Raw genomic sequence first — 25319 nt, 5'->3', positions numbered from 1 at the left:
TACTAGTCCTTTTGTCAAACATAAAATATACATTTACAGCTGTGTTAGTGGTATAGAAAAATGAACATCAGACTAACAACCCAGGTGACATGAGTTCAATTAGTAGCTTGATAACTTGATAGTGTAGCTGAGAGGATGGCATGTCCATCTTGAGGGGGGGGCCGGGTTCTGGTTAGCTTATGCAGTGCTTCCCAAGCCTACTACTGCTGCAGGATAGAGGTGATGTAATATGATGACAACTAGTGCAGGGGAAACACTGGCATGACCACCCAAGCCAGTGATAGTATTGCCTCTCAGCTGAATGAAGGAGCACATGCACTCTGATAGAGGAGCAATAGACAGTCTGAAGGAGCACGTGCACTCTGACAGAGGAGCATAGACAGTCTGAAGGAGCACGTGCACCCTGACAGAGGAGCATAGACAGTCTGAAGGAGCACGTGCACTCTGATAGAGGAGCATAGACAGTCTCAACAGTGATAGAGCTGTCCATGCAACCAACCAAAGGGCTGAGTTATCTTTTAAATACAAAATGCTCTTATTGTTAGCATGTCAGTGAGAGCACCAAACATCCTGATGTTTACCTGGATGATGATCCCCTCCATACACCTCTCCCCTAGGAATCCCTCCCTAGGCAATCTATGGGGATTTCCCTAGCCTTAGGAAATAAATGTGCTTGAATCAAAAGGCATAATGGTTGGCAAAGCAAAGGGAAAAAAAGACATAGAAAAAAAAAACACTCAGCTCATACCTCTTAGCTGTCCAGATTTTCGCCGAATGGCTAGATTTTTGTCTCATATTTTTGGTCTGTTCCTCAAAAAATGTGTGGTTTTCTGGCAAATCACTGGGATGATCTGAGTATTGAAGTCACTAAATAATGACTTACATTTGAGCTTCATACTTCAAATCCTTCAGAAAATGTATGTCAACACAAGCCCTGTTACTCTAGCAATTTTCTAAGTTTATAAAAGCAATATTTAAAATTTGTCCATATTTTTGGGCCTTTGTCCCTCCATTTTGTCAGGCTTTGTCCAGATTTCTTACACTAAGAGAGTGAGAGGTGTGGCTCACCTGAAACATTAATCTTACATAGTACCATTACATTTCTGTCCCAAACTTGACTGCTATTGCATTCCTAGTATTATCTCCAGTAATGGATACTTTATGCGCTTTATGTGTAAATGATATGACTGTTACAGGCTGTGCATAGTTTAGAACTTAAAAATAGTCTAATGATGGCCAGTTTTCAGTATCTTTGTTTCAAATGTTAAACAAAGGCATTTTACTTGGCCCCTTTCATGAACTAATCTGGATAAAATTTCATACTTTGTCCGAAGAGTGATTTTGTACAATAACTATAAAATCATTTTTTATACAGGTTTGTTTGGTAACAGTTTTATAATGCATAGTAAGAGCTCAATTAGATGCATAGTCTGTGTTAATTATAAGCATTTGCTGAAGTACCCATGACATTTTTCAGACCAGAAGCTCTACAGATATGCATTAGTATCTTAACTTACACTTCGGCATTAAGCAGTGAAGTCATGTCTTCCCCTGAAGAAAAGGGGTGGTCTTGCCATTTCTGTACTTATTTTGGTTAGGACTAGGGGCAATCAGTCTTCAATGAAAAGGGTGGGTGCAGGATCAGAGAAGTAAAAACAATGGACTGTTTTTTTATGAACACGTGGATTTGGGCTTGTATAGTCATGTCACTTAAAAAAATAACTTTTTAGCTAGTGTACCATTTGTTTATTTTCCATTTACCACATTTATGAGACTGGCTTACAATAGAAAATATTCATGCTAAAGTTGAATAAATGGACATTCTTGTAATTAGCTTTAAGAAGAAATGTCTGACACAGAGGTGGGCTCAGACTTTGCAAAACAACCCAGTATAACGTTCTGGCTTGGAGAGACCCCATACCACTTCCAGCTGACTTGCGCCTGCCTCACAGTAGCAACCAAAATGTATTTTGATGCGAAGATGTCTGTTATACTTTCAGAGTCTATGGTCATGTTTCTAAGCACTGTTTACTAAAATCATCACTACACTTTGTTTTCTTGTGCTACCATACTGACCGTGATCTATCTGCAGTTCTGTTTTTTAAACTGTGTACTTGGTCAGTTTGGTAAGGGTGACAAAAGAGGTTACTCAAGTGAACTCTTAAGTGTTTGTATATTAGGATTCTAATTGTATACTAATGTGTCTGAAATGTAATCAGAATGCAAAAAAATTGATTGCTGAATGTGCACGATGAAGATATTGTGCACATGTCATAGGAAAGCTGATTTGTTGTTTTTTTATCATCTGTTTTTCATGGTGTCAGATGTGAGATCCACCCCAAAACTGCTATAAGCATTTCTTCCATATCTTATAACCTTGCCTGAAAGGCTGTACTGCCAGGCCGTTAGTAGTACTTAGCCTACTTTTTTAAAACTGGATTACGTAACACTAGAGCTTAGTCATCAATAACATGACAGGGCTTTCAACACACTGGCAGCAGGGTAGAATCAACATCAGACGGGTTTAATACAGAATGACTCTGGACTGCTGGCAGAAGCAGAGATTTTTTTTTCAGATATCAATGTTATCACTTCATAAAAAGCTATCTACTGTTATAATTCTAAATCCCCACAAAGATTATTAGCTGTGTACCAGGTTTGTGGCTCTAAGTGAATCATGGGGTACAACTTGGGGGGGGGGGGATACAGTGTACAGCTCAAGCTAGTTTAGCAAAATATGATAGCTGGGAATCAGGAGTCTAGCTGAAGGCAATTAAACATGGAGCGAAGAGAGCATGCAACAAAAGAGCTGGAAAATAAGATTTTCCTACTACGGTGCTATGAATGTTGCCTTAGTCTTCACATGGTAGTTCAAGAAGGTACATACCATCAGCTGTAGAAGATGAAATCTTAATCCTACCTATCACCTATACCTAGATACCTTATATTCTGCCAGTCAAATAACTGAAACCCAGAACAACAGTGTTATATGGAGATCTAAGGAAGACCAGTATATAAGTAGAATTCTACTTGACTTGAATTAGTACTTTCACCAGCCAAACTCTCCTTAATTATTACTGCTTTGTCTGCCTTGGATATTTAAGTATGTAGAAGTTAGGGAATCATGAAAATGTATATTTTCTGAATTATCTAAGAGACCGTCTTACTATAAATCTCTCTACTACTGAGATAAATCCTGACCCAGCTTGGATACCTGGGTCTGGATTCATCTCACTGTACCAGATTTTAGTGACCATTGCACAGTAATTAAAATATACCTGGGTGTTAATAAATAGTGCTAAGCATGCCCTTGCAGATTCACTTCTCAAACCGTTTAACTTAAATTTAGTTACAGCTTTTGTACCTGATGTTTGGTTCACTGCAGTGGTGATACCACTGCATAAGGGTGACCCAACCACAGACTCCGTGAATTACAGACCAATTGGTCTGACAAAGCTGATGATTAAAGCCATGGAACATATTATAACTGACATCATTAACAATGGGATTGAAAATCTTATCAGGCTTGACCTTCAGAAGTTTAGCTTTATCAAGGAATATATAACACAACCAGAAAGAACTCACAGGTTCCTAACTAAGAAGATCATGGGCTTAAAGATGCCAAGCTACCAAGAGAACTTAGAAGCACTATCCCTTTATTCAGTGTCTCATAGACTCATGATGGAAGAGCAATGCTTCTCCATCCCTACAGTTAGAGACCCAGTTGTCCTGGATTATCTATATTACTCAAGTCTAATAGTTCCACGAATAACAGAACCAGGGAACTAAATCTTCATAAGCAGATACATAAAATGTGACAGAGAGACAAATTCCTCACACAGCACCGCCCCAACCTCTGAAACAGACTGCTCCTGCAGGCTAAGCAGTCTATTGCACTAACATCTTTCAAATGGAAACTGGAGTTCAGATGAGTACCCACAAATTTACCCTCGAATTAACTGGCCTAGCTCTCTTAGAGAAAGGGGGTAGCGCCTAAAGGAGAACACTGGCAAGGTGTAAATGGTTGTTTGATTCAATTGCCTTGAAATTCCTATAAAACCTATGAATGAAAAGCATCTTCTTAGATAAAAAGCAACATTTCCAGTGACTATTCTCACTATTCATTCTCTTAAAAACAATAAGCTTACAGATTGTCAAGGATAAAGCAGAGCTGCATTATAATACAAAAAGAATGCAGCACAGCTTCTGAAGGTTTATAATATATTCTCCCCCTAACAGGTAACATGTCTCACACCTAGGTGCCCATTTTAACTCCATGGACCATAACTGTGATCCTCAGAACAGCAGAAATTAACCTTTGATGTGGGGGAACACATACAATAAGACTGATATATCATCATGCATTCCTCCTACTCTGAGGTATACCAATCATGGCATTACTACATGTAAGAGGCAGTGGGAATACAATCACCTACAGCGGGGGTGAAGCCAACTGCAGAAGCAAAGGTGCTACAGTGAGTTTCAGAATTTGTTGCTTTGTCTAAAATGCAGTATTATTTTTCATAATGTAGGGCCTTATGGCATTGGGCCACATATTTCTGACAAGCAGCCAATATATTCTCATCTATTCTATTTTCACTTTAACAAAACAACCTTTCTACAGGTTTATCATGAGATGTCATTTGTCATTTCCTTAGTTCCTTTAACAAAATCCTACAATCAGTGTTGCTCTCATTTAACAGATGTTTCCTATTTTCAAATTCCTATTTTTCTCTATGGGCTTTGTAGCATGAGTAGCATTTACATACATTTGTTTTCTCTAAGTATATTCAGAAAAACTGAAATAAATAAATAAATACATAGGAAATGCATGGACTGGACTATTTCTACCATCCATATTTTAAACATCCATAAAATATTCCATTTCTTAGAAGGTTCGGCTCCTCCACACTAGAAAAAACATTTAATTGTGTCATTTCTGATTAGTAGGAACTGACAACCATTAGCCAAATAAGTTTTGATTCCTAGTAACATTAACATAATAAGATACAAAATTTTCCTCAAACTTTCATTCTTTGCTGCTGTCAGAATGTAATTATATTTTTTCCAGTTACGGCCATTACTTTATTACATTCTTTTATCCTTGTCATTCCTCCACCAAATCATATTCCTAAGAATAATTATCTAATAAGTAATTATTAATTATATATTTTTTGTTCTTAACACACTTAATTTTTTCTTTATTTCTAAATCAAATTCCATTACAGTCTGTTCTATCCATTCCATCCTCTTTTCTACACACTCTTTTTTTCCTACACAAAATGATCCTATCTGCATATTAAAATACTAGTAGTACCATAGTGCGTGTCTGCATTGTCTCATCTCTTACTTTCTATTCAATTTCTGATTGTTTAATTTTTTTAATTGCTAAAACCAAATAATAGTGCTGGGCTGCTCCAAAGACAAGAAGATTACAGAGAAGGAGAAGAAGACTACAAAGCCATTTTATCATGCGGGTCCCTGCTGATTCTTCGCACTACAAGGACGTCATCTGCTTCCCAGGTCTGGGTTTTCAGTGAGAGCAGAAGCTTCCAGGTGATAGCTACCTGAGTATGTGAGGGATTAAAGTACTTGATTTTGATTGGCCAGTTTCCGGGGTCACTTCATTTTGATTCCTTATCCTGTGCTCACCTGTTTTATTAAACCCATTACTGAAATCTCAGTTTTTATTTGAAGTTAGATAATGTCCAAATAGTGCATCATCACACTATTGTAGAACAAACATTCTCTAACAGGGCATTGATTGTTACATATCACCCAGTATAAAACAAGACTATTACTTAAGCACAGATGACTGACCAAAAAAAATAAATAAATAAAAATAAAAACAGCCACCTTTTTTTTACACTTGCTAAAATAATGTGTATTTGCTATTTAGCAAGAGTAAAATTTTACATCAGTGTGCATTTTCCTAACAAAAAGAAGTATGACACTATAATGCCTGGCTTCACTGACCAGTAGTAGTCTTCATTGATTTGCCAAAAAAATCGAACATTTACAAGGGCAAAGCAAAATTAGGGACAATTGAGAGACATGGGGGGATTCCAGTGCTTTGTACTGTATAAATTGTTTTCACTTAATGATCACAATGAGACATCTAAAGTACACTCAGTGTGCTTAAGATGTGTGTGTTTGTATGTTCATCTGTGCCTCGGCATCTGTGTGTGTGTGTGTGTGTGTGTGTGTGTGTGTGTGTGTGTGTGTGTGTGTGTGTGTGTGTGTGTGTGTGTGTGTGTGTGTGTGTGTGTGTGTGTGTGTGTGTGTGTGTGTGTGTGTGTGTGTGTGTGTGTGTGTGTGTCCCTACGTGCGTGCGTGCATGTGTGTGTGTGTGTGTGTGTGTGTGAGTGCATGTGTGTGTGTGTGTGTGTGTGTGTGTGTGTGTGTGTGTGTGTGTGTGTGCGCGCGTATGCTCACACACATGTGTATTGAGAGTCTTTGCTTATATAAACCAACAGAAAAAGGAGGAGCCCAAGTTGTAAATCCAGACCAACCAAAACATTATCAATCAAATGGAAAATAAAGTAGACAGGAACTATGAGCTGTATAAAACGTAAAGGCTGCTAGTTTAATAAACACTTTCACATATAAAACACTTCTTCAGGCAGTAACAGAAACTCAGCAAAGCTCCATATTTAAATACATAAAAAAGTCATGTTACAACAAATACAATTATTCAATAAAGCAATTAATTAAATTCTAAAACTCAAGATATTTATATACTTAAATGATACTACCATCTCTCTCTCTATTAATCAAACATTTCAACACTGGTTTAATTGTATTTACATCATTTAATCCTGATGAATGATGTGATCTAAAACGTAAAATCCACCTATTTTATTCATTTTCTATTTAAACTCGTATATCCCCACCATGAAGTTGTGGAGGAATAACACTTAAAACCATAAATTTAAACACATGAGTATTATCTGTGTTGTGTGCGTGCCTATACAATGCATTATTCTCTGTGCTCCTTCTAATCTCTGAAAAATTATTACAAATTCTATCTGTAAGATGCTGATTAGTTTTCCCTATATAGTATGCTAAACATTTACAGCATTTAACCAAATTTATAAATCACTCAGTAACCCACCCTTATGGCCTATAGTTTCTGCTAGGGGTGGGTTACTGATCCTATATCTAAGTATTTAGAGAAACAACTGAAAGTGGTTTTACGAATGTCAATCACAATAGTCAAGGATACAAGAGACTTTTTGGAACCACTGTCAGCATGGAAAACTTCTAACTATATTTTAAATTATTTTGTTACTCTTGATGCTGACTCCCTCCTTACATCAGTACCACCAGGATTGAATAATAGAGTGAGATGGTACTATCATATAAGTATATAAATATCTTGAGTTTTAGAATTATTGTATTTGTTGTAACATGACTTTTATATGTATTTAAATATGGAGTTTTGCTGAGTTTTTGTTACTGCCTGAAGAAGCATTTTATAAGTGAAAGTGTTTATTAAACTATCAGCCTTGAAGTTTTATACAGCTCGTAGTTCCTGACTACTTTATTTTACCGCTTTGCTTATATAACTTGTATTTTAGATGTAAAATCCTTCCCTCAAACAACAATTACATATGCTATAACAAGTATGAAATATTAGGCAGATGAACTATTTTATATTAAAATTATAAAAATGTACATAGTAATAAAAAAAATCCAGTACAAAATGTAAAAGACAGCCCATTATCTAAAAACAATTATGCCATCCTGGTTGGGCATTATCAAGAAATAATGGACCTTCCTGGTGGGGTGAAGCCTGACAGGGTCCTGTACAGTTTGTTATTTCTGTGATGACACCCTCCCCGTTGGGCATTATTGCTTGCATATCTCATTGATACTGAGGAAATTCATTTATTTAGAGACAATTAGTCTATCTATTCTACCATTAAAGACTACCCTTCTGCCTGTCTTCTTTCTCGCTTTCGACCTATGTATACTTTCTTGAATGTCTCAGTAGATAAAACTCTGTACCACAAATTTTGAAAGTACATCCCATTGGTCTGCTTCTCTCTTTCTGAGGATAAATACTTTCTGAGATGTCATTCTTATTTGTTTGTTAATAATTATTATTCTTTGATTAATTCATTATTCAATACCATCTTTATCCTGTTCAGGGGAAGATGGATCCTATCCTGAGTATCAACGGAAGCAAAGCAGAAAATCAGTCCTGCAGAGGAGAAAGACAGATAGACAGACAGAAAGATAAACATACATACACACACACACACACACACACACACACACACACACACACACACACACACACACACACACACACATATGCATGCAAACTTGCGCGAACACACACACATACATAAGCATGCATGCACACGAACGCAAGCACTCATGAGCACACACACACATAGACACACAAGCATGCAGGCAGGCATACATGTATACAGACTCACATGAACATACAAACAGTAGCTTGGAAGGTCACCAATTCACCTGTCTGCACATCTTCGAAATGTAGAAAGAAGTAGGACAACCCAATGAAAAACCACACAGGCATGTGAAAGGTATGCAGATTCTGCACAGAAGGCATTCCAGCTAACAAAGCACTGTGAGCTAGCAATGCTAAATGCTCCACCACTGTATTGTTGAACAACTACTTCAATTTTAATTGAATATTTGGCAGTTGTTATGCATATTTCAGAAAATTCAATAAAAGCATTTGAAAAAAAAATAATTGAATAAAGTCTAATTATTTATGTCTCTTTTTAGATGTTAGAAATTATTGCAATATTACATGTAAAGAACTGGGCTATAGCTTAAACTTAAGTTTAAGAAGCAGAGTAACAAAAGTATAAGAAAAAACATAAACAAGGTAAAAAAAATAACAAAGAATTATATTATCCAATATTCCAAAGATTCATAAAATATAACAATGTTTTGTATAAATTCATGTTCTAAGAAGCTAGAAATTATTCTGATCTGTGAGATGTCTGATATCTCCTACTTAGAGGTGATCTTTTCTTGACTTACAAAGCCATGTCTGACCCAGCTCTGTTAGAAATGCTACATCTAAAGAAACCCCAATAACTCTGCACCACACACTCCAGAGACCTCAACCTCATTACCACAATCAACAGAGCATGCTGGAGGGACAGTTCATAACCCAGAGACTGCCCATGCTATGGAATAGACTTCTCATACATGTCAAGCAGAGCACCTCACTGGCCCTGTTCAAGAAGAATCTTGATGAGTGGATGGGAAATAGAAAATTCACCCCAGGGATCACTCCAGTGCCTCTACTCGACAGAGGCAGTAGGAACTAAGGTCGGGTGGCACGATCCCAGGGTAATCCTACAGGCTAGGCTTGTAAAGGCTCCGGGGCCATTAGCCTAGTACACACCTATGAACCTATGAACTACCAGAAAAGTAATTTGTGTTATGTAACACTTTTTCTACTCACTACTTGGTTTCTGGCTTTCACTATTGCTTTGCCTCTCATGAATTTCGATACAGCCCTTTCTATTCACTTAGAGTAAATTCAGTGCAAAACTGAATTTATGCTACAAATAAAGTTGCAGTCTTTACTTTTTATACTTTTTATATAAAAATGTAACTGAAATGTAAGCAAAGCTGTCATCTTTAACTTTAGTCTTGCTATTTTATTTGTTTTTAATGCTAAGTACTTACAATATCTGTTTGAATTTTCAGTATTGTCACATTTTTTTTTTTTTTTTTTGTTTTTTTGATTCTGCCCTTGAATTTTTTCAAGCACAGGCAATTCTGTCTAGCAAACTGTATCTAATTAACAAAAGAAAATTCACAACTGCCTCAGCATTCGGATCTGCCAACACCATGACCCAGATAACTTTGAACAAAGAAAAGCATTGCGATAACATCAGCTCAGTATATGAAGCACCAAGTGGTAATTTCATGCTTACTGGAAAATGTAAAAAAACTGCAGCAAACACGAGAAGATAGATATTTTAAAGGGTGCTAAATTTCTCCATATTTATAAAAAGTGTTTTCAAACTTAAAATAGAAGCACATAATCTAGACAAAAAGAAAACCACGACTGGAGTATTAGGGCCTCTTATCAAAATGTTTCAAAACAAGTAATTAACTGAGATTTTACAAAGAATATGACCAGACTATAGTGTGATATTTTCAGTCCAAAATCATCAGTCCCAAACATAGATCAGTGTAGGCTAAAATGGTATGCGTTCTGTCATCAATGATTTCACCAGCAACACTATAGTAAAGACTAATAAGAGCCAGGTGATCATGACAGACAAGGGACAATGTAAGAAATACAGGGATGGTTACATCTTTACTTGTTACACTCCTTCCCTTTTGTTTAGTCATTTAGTCAAGTCTTGATGACCTCAAGGACTTTAGCACAGCAGGCGAGTGTGTCAACAACTGCTATCTTATATTTTTGCAAATTCATGTTTATTACTTCATTAGTTATGTTGATCTATCTTAGTCTCTGCTACCCCCTTCTTCTTTTGCCTTAAATGTTTGCCATCATTGGTGTCTTCTGTGAATCTTGTCTTCACTTTGCACGGCTTAAGTAGTTTGCTTTCAGGTTTACTATCAGGCCTTCCATAGAGCAGTTTACTTCCTTAAGTATTGATCGATTTGATCTTCTTGCAGTCCTCAGAATTGTCAAAATTGTATTCATCGGCACTTTTAAAAGCATTGCGTTTCTAGGGAAATACCTATATTCTAACTCTCACAGCCATATTATTACTCAGAAAGCCATAGCTTTGATTATACAAACTTTTTTGACAATGTGCTATCTTTTCTTTTTAATATCTTTGCTAGATTTACCATAGCTTCCATCCCAAGAAGGAAGCATCTTTTTCTTTCATAGCTGTAGTCATTACCTGCAGAGATCTTTGAGCTCAGTAAAATAAAATCTCTTACTGTCTCCACTTCTTCTCCATCTGTTAGCAAAAATTTGATAGGGATGTATAACATAATCTTTGTTTTTTTATGCTAAGCAGTAGGCCAGCTTTTGCACTTTCTGTTTTCATCTTCATCAACAGGCACGTCAACTCCTTCTAACTTGCAGTCATCAAAGTGGTGTCATCTGTTTAACTAAGGTTGTTACTATTCTTGTAGTAAGTTTTGATTCCAGTATTTGATTCATCTACCCATCATTTTGCATGATATATATTAAGCGTATAAATAGGGTGGCAATATACAGCCTTATTATACTCTTTTCCCAAACTGGATCCAAGCAGTTGTTGCATATTTTGGTTCTAACTGCTGCATCTTAAACTGCAAATAATAATTGGTTATCTCCATTTCTCTAAGCACTTGCCAGAGTTTGCTATGGCCCACACATTCAAAGGCTTTAGAGTAGGTTCTACAGCACAAAAGGTTATTTTGGGGAACCCCCCTTGCTTTTAGTATTAGGCAGTGGATGTCAGCAATTTGACCTCTGGTGTCTCTGAAACTTCTAAACCAACTTTTATATCAAGCAGCTCTCTGAACTTAAATTGCTGGAGTCTAACCTACAGGATTTGAATATTATCTTGCTGGAAATTGAAACAAGTGTAACTCTCAGATAAATCTGAGCACTCATTGCCTTTTCTCGGACTGGAATATAAATTGATCTTTTCCAATCCAATGGCCACTACTGTGTTTTTAAAATTTGCTGGCAAATTGTGAGCATTACTGTAACACCATTACATTGTAGCATTTTAGAAACTTTGCCTGAATGTCATCACTTCCTACAACCTTGTTATAAGCAGGATTTGCAGTGACCATTTAACTTCACTCTGCAGGAGGTCTGTCTCTAGATCATAGAACATGCCATTGCATGTATCACTGATATCTAACTTCACTCTGCAGGAGGTCTGTCTCTAGATCATAGAACATGCCATTGCATGTATCACTGATATCTAACTTCACTCTGCAGGATGTCTGTCTCTAGATCATAGAACATGCCATTGCATGTATCACTGATATCTAACTTCACTCTGCAGGAGGTCTGTCTCTAGATCATAGAACATGCCATTGCATGTATCACTGATATCTAACTTCACTCTGCAGGAGGTCTGTCTCTAGATCATAGAACATACCATTGCATGTATCACTGATATCTAAGTTCACTCTGCAGGAGGTCTGTCTCTACATCACAGAACATGCCATTGCATGTATCACTGATATCTAACTTCACTCTGCAGGAGGTCTGTCTCTAGATAATAGAACATGCCATTGCATGTATCACTGATATCTAACTTCACTCTGCAGGAGGTCTGTCTCTAGATCATAGAACATGCCACTGCATGTATCACTGATATCTAACTTCACTCTGCAGGATGTCTGTCTCTAAATCACAGAGCATATCACTGTATGTATCAATGATATTAGGGTCCTTATATGCAGTTCTGTATATTTTCTGCCACTTGTTATTAATATTGGTCCATGCCATCTTTGTGTTTTATCATGCCCATGTTTACTTGGGGGTTTCCTTTAGCATGCCTTTTTCATTCTATTATCTTCTTCCCCTTCTTTACATTGTTTATTTAAATGTCTCCTTATCTCGTCTTATTTTTCGCTGAAATTATGCATTCATTTATTTTCTAATATCCACAGCCTGCTGACTGTCAAACTTTGCTGTTCATCAGTCCTCTTTTAACCCCATCCCAATGGCTGATCATTTCACACTCCAAAGCCAAATTTGACATTTATTCCAGTTATTCACTGACTATCAGCTTTAGCATCCTAATCAGCAATGATAAACACATATTTGCTATTTTATCCAAAAAGCTCTGCAAATCCTCATAAAGTTTATCAATTTCCTCTTCTTCAGCATCTGTGGTTGGAACATAAACTTGTATCACTGCAATATTGAATGGGCTGTCTTGAAGTCTGGCTAAAATCATTCTACCATTTTTCAGACTGCACCAGTTTGACGCTCTTTTATTAACTACCATAGACCCTCTATTTTTTTCTGCAAAATTATCTGTAATAGGGCAACTACTCACTATCTGGTATAAAATGACCCATTTCCAACCATTTTAGATCACTAATCCCAATATGTTATTGCTTATTCTTGTCATTTGATCTTTAAGCATATCACATTTACCATCGTAGTCCATGCATTACAATTCCAATGGTGTATAGTTCTTTGAAGCATCATGCTTCCCCTTCATCTCTGAGTACTTCAGCAGGTGAATGTCCTCTTGGCTTTAATCTATCTGTGTTACAAACTTTATCACTACTCATATTTGTATTCTGTTCTCTACAAGAATTTGCAGGACATCTTTTGACTGGAAAGTTTTATCTTTCAGGGTTATTTCAGCATGTCTCTAGTTGAGTTCCTTTTGTCCACAGGGTTTTCTGGCAAAATAACAAGTGTTTTTTTTTTTATTATTATCTCACTTGAAATGTATTTAGTCTAACCTCTCTGGTATGACATTCCCATCCTGGGCAGCCCTACATGGTATAACTCATAGATTCTCAAAGATACAAAGGCCCCTTTACCATAACAAGGTAACAATCCAGATAGGGCCTACCAGTAACACTTTTTGCTACCATTTTACCATGCTCTTCACTTTTACCAAGTCCTAAAAGACTACAGCATTATAGTTGTGTGGTAACATCATAACATAACTCTTTATAACTTGTGTTTGTGCTGAAACTATTGAATACTTCAGTTATATATTAGAAAGTACTGCAATGCAGGCCAGTTACAACAAAACTAAATCTGGCCAGTGGTAGCATTAGTTTTGTATTTGCCTTAATTTATTTTAATGCAGCAGTTGTGTTTACTCAATGATTCATTCATTTTCTAACACCCACTTTATCAAGGTTCAGTGACAGAGAGAGAGTTGAATACTATCCAAACATTCTTAGTAAGCCACTAAATGAATAGATGTACTTTTAAGTAACAACATGTAGTGAATTTATATTAGCTGTTCTTATGTACAACATGCATTTATTGTATATGTTGTGTATGAAAATGATTGCCAAGCCCAGTTAACCTACTTAGTAAATAAACAAATAGAAAACATAACTAGTTTTTAACTATAATGACTATATTAAGATCCTTCACCATCAAAATATTTAAAATAACAATAAGCTTTATGGCTCTTTGGTGCAGAAGGATGGAGATAAAAAGGCAAACCACCCCTGATGGCTGCCTAAATGGTGGCCCTTTCTAGTCAACCCTCACCCCAGTAATGGGGAAAAAAATGGGTCAACTGCAAGTTAATGGGATAGCTAGTAGGTAGGGGAGGCAGCGTGCAAAAAATGAAAACATAAATAAAACAGCAAAAAGCTAAACACTAATACAATGCCTGTCTAGGTATCTAGGTAATATATGAGCACTGTTACCAAACAGAGAGGTACAGTTCTGCTCCATAATAAGACAAAACACTGTAGGAGAGGTACCACATGGAAAGGTTCTTTAGAAAGACAGGTGTAAAGATTAATGTGGGTAAGAATTTATAAAACTTATTTATTTTACATTTGTTGACCGGGCTAGTCTAACTGGATATATGTCCATTTTCAGTAGAGGCCCGGGGAGATAAGCTCCAAGACATGAATAAAATACAAATACAAATAACAAATTACAAACTTACAAAAAGCAAAAAAAATTGTAAGAAAAAAAATAGCAAAATTAGTAAAAATATAATAAAAATAACCAAGCAATGGTAATATGTGCAGTAAGGCATAGAGGTTAGCACAAGGTTTGTAAAGAAGACAAGAGTCATAAACAGTGCAAAAAGAAAGGTACAGGGACTAAGTACAGGTAAAGACAATAGTGGAGAAAGGAAGTTAGTTGTGAAGTGATTTTACTAAGCATTTATTAGAAAAAAAAGGTATATAAGGAGAAGTGAAATGATGCTCAATAGCGAGACATGAGAGAAGTATAGTAAGAAGGAAGATGTAACAGTGGATCGTAAGCACAAGATAGGCAAGGTCAAGTATAAAGAGATAGATGGCTAGTCTGGTTTGGTACAGGGGCATAGCCAGTATGATTTGAGGTAAAGTTTAAGTCTGTTTTTGAAGAGTGATAAGGAAGTAAGTGAGGAGAGGTCATTAGGGAGAAGATTCCAGAATTTACCTACAGTATAAGAGAAGAGAGAAACTTAAGGACATTAGCAGTGAACAAGACACTTATATTGCATCACACATTCAGGACAATGCACAAGGGACTGGCCAAGATCATGGAAAGCCCACCAACAGTCTTCCCAAGGCCCAGAATGCATTCAACAAGGCTGCATTTGTTCAACTATGACTCATCAATTAGAAACCAGTTGAAGTTACAGCTGGAGAAAACAAATTGGATGAAGCTTCAACCTGACAAAACAACAAAAAACAACAGCAAAACATATTTTTACAGGGAGGGAAGCCCCAAATGCCCTCCCCAATGAGGGAAACTTCACCTCCCACACATTCTTTACTTATATATAATAGCTACATCATTACAGAACTGCAAAGAAAAACAAAAAGCCATAATGTTTTGAATCAGTGCTGGCAGACAAATAGAAATTGTATCAGCAATAAATCAGAGTGAAAAAAAACAAATGGAAAACTGCAAAACAATAAACTGTACTTAAGGAATTATATCTCTGTCCCATTAACACTTAACCAGTGGTAGGAAAGATAGACTGCAAGATGGCCTGTGGGAGATGTAATAGCAAAGGTGGCACAAGCACTGACCTGTCTTAAGCAGACCGTGGTACACCAGGCTGCATCTATATTTCATTAAATCATCTGATACTGTGTGCACAGAAATTATGTGAAGAGTGTAAAAGAGAATGTGTGAAGATTCAGAAATAATAACATTTGTTGACAGGCAGGTAGTAGACTGGGGCAGAGGGGAACAATCAATATCATAAAACCTAATTAAAGCAGTATATTGAAAGCTGTTGGTAACACTGATGTTTAGGTGTGCATACATGATGCTTTACACAGGATGTGCAGCAGAAGCAATAAGTCTGCAGATGTCTAGCTATATGGAAAAGGGGCAAAAATGGAGAACACTGGACTGAAACTGTGTATTTGCGTGATGATTTATTTTTTTATTGGAGAAGCTTAGTTGTATTCTGTCTTAACATTTTAAATGATGATCACAAATACACTATTTCAGTCCAGTGCTCTACAATATCTCTGGTTTGGTGGGTACTATATGGTGTAGATTTGTTAGCTATACTTCAATGCAAGTTATTTGCATTGAACCTTTATATTTGCAAATCTTGGATCATTTTCCTCCAGCATTTAGAAGTTACAGTTCTGAAGTGCTTGAGGTTGCATTCTTTATTTTCATTCATATCTCTTACCTGTTTTTGCTTTGTCTCAAAAATGGTGGGGGTTAATGGGGCAGGCACACCAAACAGTATAAGCTATTGCGGAGGTTGGTATGTGCAGAAGTACACATGTACAGAACCCACAGTGATATATAGTTCTGTTGGGTGCCATCAGCATCTTGCAGCTAGGTGGATCTAAAAAAAAACTGATGACTGCCTGGATGATGGCCTCCTGTGACTAGCTTCTGCCTTGTGCAAGAATGAACAGATGTTTAGCTTTCATCCTGTGCATGAAATAAATGGGCTAGTGGGCCTTGGGATGGCTGATAGTTGACAGGCATTGAGCAGCCCAAAAATGAAAAAAATAAGAAAAGAAGAAATGACAGAAGGAATGAAATAACTAAAGGCAAGACAGAAAGAAGGAAGGAAGGAAGAAAACAAGAAAAAAGTAATAAAGAAATAAAAGAAAGAAAGAGAGAAAGAAAGAAAAGCTTACAAATGATAACTACTGTTGCTTCTGCAAGACAGTACTCATACCCTGCAGGAGTTGTCAAACACATGGCAAATGAGGTTCAAATGCCAAGAAAATATATAGCCTGTATGAGGCTAATAACTACATCAATAAACATTTGAATAACAGGATTATTGCTACAAGACATAACAGTGTGACTGGGAATAAACCAAAAGCTGATATTATTCAACCAGTCAGATCATTTCAGAATTCAGTTGTCCCTAGGTGTGCTCAGATGCAGTCTTGTACTGTGGCTATAAGATGGCAGCCTAGCTATAAAACAGACTAGACTTGGTCACGTTACTCTGGGTTTACTTAGTGCTCAAGAAGATACAATCTTGTGGAAAGTTAAAGGAGCCTGACAAGCCTAAAACAGTAGTACCAAAACAATCAAAAGCAGCAATAAGACAAAACCCCGAGACTAATCAGCAATAAGATGTTACACACACATGCACAATATTAGATCTCTCACTAGCTGGTGAAGAAGAAGTAATAACTTAAAAACTAATAGGAAAGCAAAAGTAAAAAAAATAAATAAATAACATACTAAAAACTGATTACACTGCCCAGGGGATTCATAAACTCTGCATCTGAGATTGCGGGCAAGCTAGCTCTATTTACATTGAATATATGGCAAGCAGCACAGCTAATCATGCATACATGCAGCCAGAATAGCGTGCATGGCAAGCAGCTCTTTGTTGCATCCACAACATAGTCTTGTGGCTACATACTGCTAGTTCACCTCATGGATACAGTTAAGTACAATTAGCAGAGGTAAACGTTGATGGTGCATGAGCACCTCAAGTTGCCATAATGGGTTTGCATGCATAGGCTTACAATGTTGATGCAATGTAAAGTGTTTATATTTTTTATCTAGTTATTTATTTACTTAACATTTGTTGACCGGGAAAATGTGACTAGGACAGAGCCTATTTTCAGAGGAGGTCCAGGGAGAAACACTCCAGACGCATGTCTTTGGAATGTGGGAGGAAACAGGAGTACCCTGAGGAAATCCACATGAACACAGGGAGGACATGGAGACTCTACAAAGAAGGCAACCCAGGCAAGAATTGAACTAGACAACCTCTTTCTGTGAGGCAACAACATCACCCGCTATACCACTGTGGTATAATGTATACAAATAAATTTGCAGTGAAAGGGAAAATATCACTGATTATTGAGGGTGGAGTACAAGTTATACTATAAGAACAGAATTCACAGAGAGGGATAGATAAAAAAAGTACAAAGGGGGTGTGCAACAAAGCACTATCAGAAAAGTAAAATGGAGAAGGTGGTATGACAATATGTGAATGTTGAATAATATGAAATCTACACAGGAGAGTGGGGAGACAATAAAGCAATATGATGTATCCATCTGTTCCAGTCCTGAAAACATCAGAGTGTGAGCAGTGGACCTCTACTATAATGTTGCTGTCATTAAATAAGGAAAATGTGACATCCATAGGTTAGTACATTCACATGCCAATATACCTGCAGTTTCCTAGGAAGAGGAGCCACTACAGCAGTCAGAGTAAAGGCACTTGTAAATTACATACTGAGGAAATGTAGCAGATGTGTAGACTGAAAACTGAACATTGTAAAACAACAACATACAGCTCCCAGGAGTTTCATTAACATAGTAAAAAATAAGTGCATGAGTACACTGAGCCACTGAAGGAGTTCGAATAATGGCATTAAATGTACATTATATCTTATTTTAGAATGATTTTGTCATAGGACTTGGAGTGACATTTCTCTCTGGGTGTATAAAGTCATCAACATTGCTGCCTGCTAAATGCCATGCAACATATGGCCCCAGAAGATTTTTTTTCCCCTGGAAGTTCTTTGTGGACATGTGAGTGTTGTGTTTATGTGACCATGTTATAGGTTGGAAATGGATGTCTGGGACAGAGATGAAAAGGAAAGCAAGAAGAGGGTAGAACAAAAGGTGAGTAAATAAGGAACCAGCAGGATGGAGGTGGGACAGGAACCCATATTTCTCAACTTCTTAGCTCAACAAAGGTAGATGAACCTATAAATAAATTTGGTTAGACAGTGCCAAATGCCATAAAGTAAGTTACAACATGGTGATTGGAATGTTTCATTTCAGTACAATTGAACATATAAAAGCAAGAAAAAAGAAATGTACCTGAATGGATTTGAATGCCTGCATTCATCATTGATATTCTTTAGAAGTCTGCATTAGCATGACATGCGAAAGAAGTACTCCTAGGAAAGGTTTCTGGAAAACAAATTTCAGGGGAGTGGAAAGCATGACAGCAAGAAAACAGAAATACATTTAATTGGATTTGGACCCTTGCCTTCAATACTGATATTCTCTGGAGCTGTGCATTAGCAAAGCATGCCACAGAATCACTCATAGGGAAAAAACTGCTGAAATATACAGGAATGTTACAACAGTGCTGAAGAGTGAAAAATCAAAATAAAAGGAACAATATACAAGATTCAGGGGATCAAAACTCTCTACCTGCTATACTGGCAATGTACACATCACTGCATGAATACGCTGAACTATGGAAGCAATTAGACTGCATGTCATAGGTTTATCCTATTTTCCTATTTGCAAAGTAACTATGTGACAGATGGCATGTTATTGTTGCATTCTAAGACTTTTTTTCCAGACAGATACAAGGTAGACCTCACTGGAATTGAACCCCTGACTTTCTAATCAATATTCTCTAGACTAGTGCATTAGCAAGTGAAGCCAAAAAGGAAAATTGTCAGAAAAGAAAAGTTTTAGGGGAGTCTTATAATTGACCATTGTTGAACAACATACACCAATCAGGGTATTAAAACCTTCCACCTAGTGTATTAGCAAACCACACAAAACTTCTTGACTACATTGACCCATGGGAGCTGTTACAATGAAATAAATTAACTTCACCTTATGCTAGTATTGCTTGATGATGCATATTGATCAGCTCAGTTGCATAACAATACCAAGGTCTTAGCACCTTTGATGGATTTTTCTCTATTTTTGTCATGGGGTAAGAAGTGTTATTTCTCCAGGATTATGCAGGCATCAAAGTTGCTCCCTGTTTAGTGCCATACAGCAACCACAGAAAGATTATTTTTGTTCTTTTATAATCCCTTTTTGGATGTGTGTGTGTGTGTGTGTGTGTGTGTGTGTGTGTGTGTGTGTGTGTGTGTGTGTGTGTGTGTGTGTGTGTGTGTGTGTGTGTGTGTGTGTGTGTTTGTGTGTGGGTATATGTATGTGGTTTGTTAAGGTTATTTTGACAAGAGTGAAGGCTGAAAAGTGTATGAGACAGAGATTAAAAAGGGCAGCAAGAAGAACATGAGGAGAGAGAAGGATTTTGCATGATGAAGGTTGGGAATAGGCAAACATCAAGAAATTTAAACCCATGCCTTTCATATTGATAAGATATATAGCAGTGCAATAGCAAGAGGAGCCCCCTGTAATAGTCAAACTAAAAGGTGTCATAAACCACACATATCAGGGAAAATATTGCACACTGACACCCAGAGGATAGCAAAATGAAAAAAATAAAAGAATCAAGGGATTGGAATCAATGCTTTTGTGGTAATATTCTCCATAACAATGCTTTAACAACAGTAGCTGACGAGACTGTCAGACTGTAAGGGATCATTATATGTAGCAAATTTTCAAAATGGACATTGAACAAGTCCCCACAGGAGTTAAGCACAGTACATCGACACAATATAAATAATTTCATGAGTACACTGAACAAATGGAACACCTAAAATAAAAACATCCACTTAACTGTATTGTACATTTGCCAGCTAATATGTAGCCATACTTAGCTCAGTTGTACAACTGCTTACATGATCATAGTACATTCAAAAGATTTTTCATACTTTTGCCATATGGTAAGAAGTGTCATTTCTCTGTGGTTATATATAGCCATCAAAACTGCTCTCTGCCAACTGTTATGCAATGTATGATCACAGAAATATGAGTTGTTTTATAAGCTCTTTGTATGTATTGTGTGTTGTGTTTATCTGGTCCTGACCAGGTTGAAAATGGGGCTATAGGACCAAGATGAAAAGGTACAGCACACGGGGTAGAACACAAGGTGACCTAATAAGAAATAAGCTGGATGGATGTGGGTTAGGAGCATAGCCCTCAGCTTCTTAGCTTAACAATGCTAGACAACTCAGTGCTTACATTTTGTTAGACAGTGCCGCGTAGACATGTATGGTGGGAAGTTGTCACAGATGATAATGCTATAGGTAGTCAGAATCATAATTATGACCTGGTGTTCCACAGAGTGATAAATATGACCCATGCTGCCATCCACAGAGAAAAGGCCATGTCATGGGAAAGGAGGGAAACAGGTGGTGGGCCATCTACTGAACCACCCTTATGGAGAGAGAGAGGAGTTCTTAGCCTCACTTAAAAGCAGTACCACCTCCACAGAGTTCTTCAGCTGGATAGGCCCCACAGAATTTTTACTGATGATGCCCAGGTTTGTACTCTTACTATGGCTACCTGTCACAATTTTTACCTACTAGTCACATTACAGCCTGTCTCTGTAACACAACACTCTGCTGTAACTAACAGCTTATCAACCAGTGGAAACACATAAATGCTGCACAGCAACACTGCACCCACTTTCATTCTGATCATGGCCAGATGATCGTGTTCAAACAGGTAGTATAACTATAACATTGTGTAACATAGCATGCACATGAAGTATTTTTGCACATGTGGTGGGGCAATACTACAAGGTGCCTCTGGCTATATCCAGGTAGTAAAAAAGTAACTTCAATAGCCCAAACACATTTTCTGGGATGTTTCTGTTTTTTGTGCTAGGGAATGGTTGCAACTGTCAGTTTGGTTATGATTTCTAATTGGTGTCATGAACCATGGTTCCAGGGCATATCCAGAGTCATCCATAAGATGCCGCTGGGGGAAGTCACCTCTTGCAAACCACTGATATCAGTCACATGTGAGTCACATGTGGGAGTCATAGAAAGCGCCCGGGTGCCCTGTACATACACTGTAGATGATACCAGGTGTATTACAGACCACCTAACAGTTGATACAGTGATATCCTTTGAGGTTCACATACCTCATTCCCAGTTTACCAGGAGGAGCTGGTCTATGACCTCCACTACCTCAGTGTAACATATTATAGCATAGAAGCCCTGCATTGTGCTTGTTCTCTCATCAGGATTTATGGGAACCACATATGTTTCTCCACATGCTGAAGCATGGCATAAAGAAATTAGTGGAGTATTCTACAAGCAGATGTCTATGATGCCTGAGAAACCCCACTGTGTCCCCAGTGGGTCACTGAATGGTCCCATTTATTAATTTACATAAAGCCACACATACATTTGTATTCACTGGAATGAGAACTCCACAACTCCCACAGGGCTCCAAATGAGGCTGACACATCAACTATTTGTTGCATGGTGCCCGTTTCCACACAGAAACAATCCCCAGTGCTTTTTGGGGGCAAGAAATGTTACACATTGTCGAAAGACCCAGCACTTCCAGACGTGACATCACACACTGCTGGCTGCAGTGGTTGCGTTAAGTGCCTCTTGCAGATACACATTTATAATGATTGCAGCAATCTCTAACATTATACACTAACTTACATTGTCTGAACATAAGCATCCACTTGTGATGGAAAGAAAGTAGATGCATCATTTCAGAGTAATATTTATATATTTCTAAATCATTCCACTGAGGCTTTTTGCCTCATTAGCATGCATAGCACTTCATTTTACAGTCATTGGTATATGAACTAACTGTTCATGTTATTTCAGTCGGTTGCATTGTGTTGCATAGTTTTCGGAACTGTACACACCCTACACATTATTGAGCAAATTCACTTATAGTAAGGTGGCGAAGTTTTAGAAATTCAGCCTTATATCCGGTAAGGAACTAACTATATGCACACTACACCACAAAATCAAGTGTAGGCACAGTAATGGGGAGATGGGGGTAAAAGCTTATCCTGCAGCAATAATTTTATTATTCAGACATCTACTGTTGTGGTGAGTGCTCCCATACAGCTGTATTGTGTTCATCACATGGTCACTGTAGTAGTAAATCATAATAGAAACATCAGGGTACAAAGCAGTGTGCCCTCAGCTGCTAAAATGAACGGATGAACTAAAGTGTCTTAGGTAGGCAGCAACAAATTCTGCTCTACCACTAGGCCAGACATCCAGCTTATAATGTTTAAAGAATGCGAGAGTGGATCTCCAGGTAATGGTCTCACAAATACTTTGAGCAGACATATTCTTTAAAAACTCAACAGTAGTAGCTGCTGCTGTCGTGGAGGCCAGCCCTAACCTTTGCAGTCAAAGTTTTTCTGCACTTATCATGGCAAAAGTGGTGCATTAGATAATCACTTGTAACGGGTCTAACTGGTAACTGACCAGTCTTGTTTCTCTTTCATGAAAGAAACAGACTGATCAAAACATCCAGTTCATTGCTTCTTTCAGTGTAATGATCAGAGTACATCCATTCCATGCATACGAATATTTCTTCTCCTTTAATTGCTTGTTTAAGGAAGAAGTCATGCAGTTCTATAGATTGGTGGAAAGTATTTTTAGATGCTTTAGTCATAAACGAGAGATTTGTTCTCAGGGTATACTTTTCTTGTGAAAAAAATATAAGACATTTTACATTAATCATTCTGGCTGAAGTGAATAATACAAAGTTTTCCAAGTTAAGAACATAAATCATTTTGGCAGACTTAAAAGGAGGCAAACTAAATGTTTCTGTAGCAAAATTTAAGTCCCATGCTAGAAGCATACAATGTTTAAGAGGTCTGAAATGCAAAATCCATTTCAAATTCATAGCTCTCTTTAAGACTGTGTGCTACTCAGAAGGTAATGAGGCAGAAATGGAGCACCTTTGTGGAACAGAATGCCAAACTAACATTAAATAAGATTACAGAATATTACAGTATCTGAAGTATTGAGGCTGAAGTTTGATCAATATCCCTTTTGTGACACTAGTGAAAATATCTTGCACATTTTGACTCATATTATTCTCTGCTTCTAGGGGTTTGAACTTTGCTAGAAATCAAGAGAACCTTAGCATAAAAAGATAGCTGAGGTAACTACTAGAGTTCCTCCAAACTGTCAGGCTGCTAGATTTGATATCTGGATGAAATACTAGACCCTTTTGTTATGTTAACAGAAGAACCAACATCACTGTTTCTGCCATTGACATTTGTCTTAACAGACTGAACCGTGGGTGTCTTAGACAGCACATTGCTATGAATACAATATTTGCTTTTCTCTTTTTTTCCATTCAGAAGCAAGTTTGAGATGAGAGGGGTCCCTTACTCCAAGTGACTCAGAAGTTGTCCTTTCAGTGAGGAAGCCAGGAGATGTTAGTGGTTCAGATGAGATAGAGAGGGATCCAGTGTGGGGTATCCCGGTCTCTTTGCACTGTCTGAAATATACTTCCTGTCCTTCTTCCTCTCATAAGATTTCTCTGCTAAGACTGTATGCCATTGCCAGAGTTATTTCTTCAAGATTACATTTAAATAGCCTGAATCTGGGTCATTTTGATTGCTTGTTTCTAAATTATTATGTACAGCTCACACAGAGGACAAAACTGAGTACCTTGCAAATGGTTTATTTACCACAGTAAATAAGTGTTTTCTATGACATTCTGTAGAGTACTGTGTTGTAGGAGTGATTGGATGACCATTATTTCCTTCAAGTTGATAAATTTCTTCCTCTGTGCTGTGGATCTTACAGCAAGTAACCACAGTCGCTGACAGGCATGTGTGTTGTGCTCAGTTTCTGATCTAGGACTAGAATTACAATGGGAGACTTTTTTACAGATATCTGTTGATGCCACCTAAGAATCTCCTCTACTAGACACAAGTAGAACATACTCCAAGGGTTAGATAACCTAAGGCTAGAAGAAGACGTCTGTCCCACTGCCTTCAAAAATGTGCTTGCAGTTATGTCTCTGCTGAGTAAAGTGCAAGAAAAAATTATAATAAGTTGTACCCTGTCTTGTGGAAGGGAAATAGCAATTGTTTTGATATAAGGATAATTTAGAAAATTAATTGATTAAATAAAACAGTTTCTGAATGAAGTTGCCAATGCTTAGGTTCTAAAAGCATTTCATATTCTGCTGTAAATATAGAAAGCTTTGAAGTAAGGTGATATAACTAAGTCAATCATCTGGATAAGTATAGATGTTTTCAACAGTCTTCAAGGAGCAAAAGTCAGGCACTTTATGAAAGCCCTGAGTGCCTTCAAAAATATACAGTAACAGAGGAAGTTCTCTACCTAAAATATTAGGAATGATTTGCAACTTTGTGCATGGGAATGTGTGTAAATATCCTGCTTATCTATTTCTACCATATAAGCATCCCACATAATAAGAGTTAACAAAGTCTCTAGTGTCAGCATCCAAAGGTACTTTGTTTGTTTCTTTCGGCTTGTCTTTCTAAATTTGTTCAAGCCTGACAGTTCTAAAATGGGCCTCCATTTTTTCCTTTATCTGGACAAAAAAAAAAAAAACAGAAATGTAACCTGTTGCTTTTTCTGAGCAA

At 37.3% G+C, this 25319-nt stretch overlaps 1 protein-coding gene across 3 annotated transcripts in view; it reads right to left on the bottom strand.

Moving 5' to 3' along the window:
- ARHGAP9 (Rho GTPase activating protein 9) overlaps nt 1-25319 on the bottom strand; it is a 1328608-nt gene that overhangs the window by 991318 nt on the left and 311971 nt on the right. The gene's annotated exons all lie outside the window — the stretch shown is intronic.

The sequence above is a fragment of the Protopterus annectens genome, chromosome 9.part0 (assembly GCF_019279795.1).
Source record: "Protopterus annectens isolate FY-2018-M chromosome 9.part0, PAN1.0, whole genome shotgun sequence".
In the NCBI taxonomy this organism is placed as follows: domain Eukaryota; kingdom Metazoa; phylum Chordata; order Ceratodontiformes; family Protopteridae; genus Protopterus; species Protopterus annectens.
This window is presented reverse-complemented; position numbering and strand designations above follow the sequence as displayed.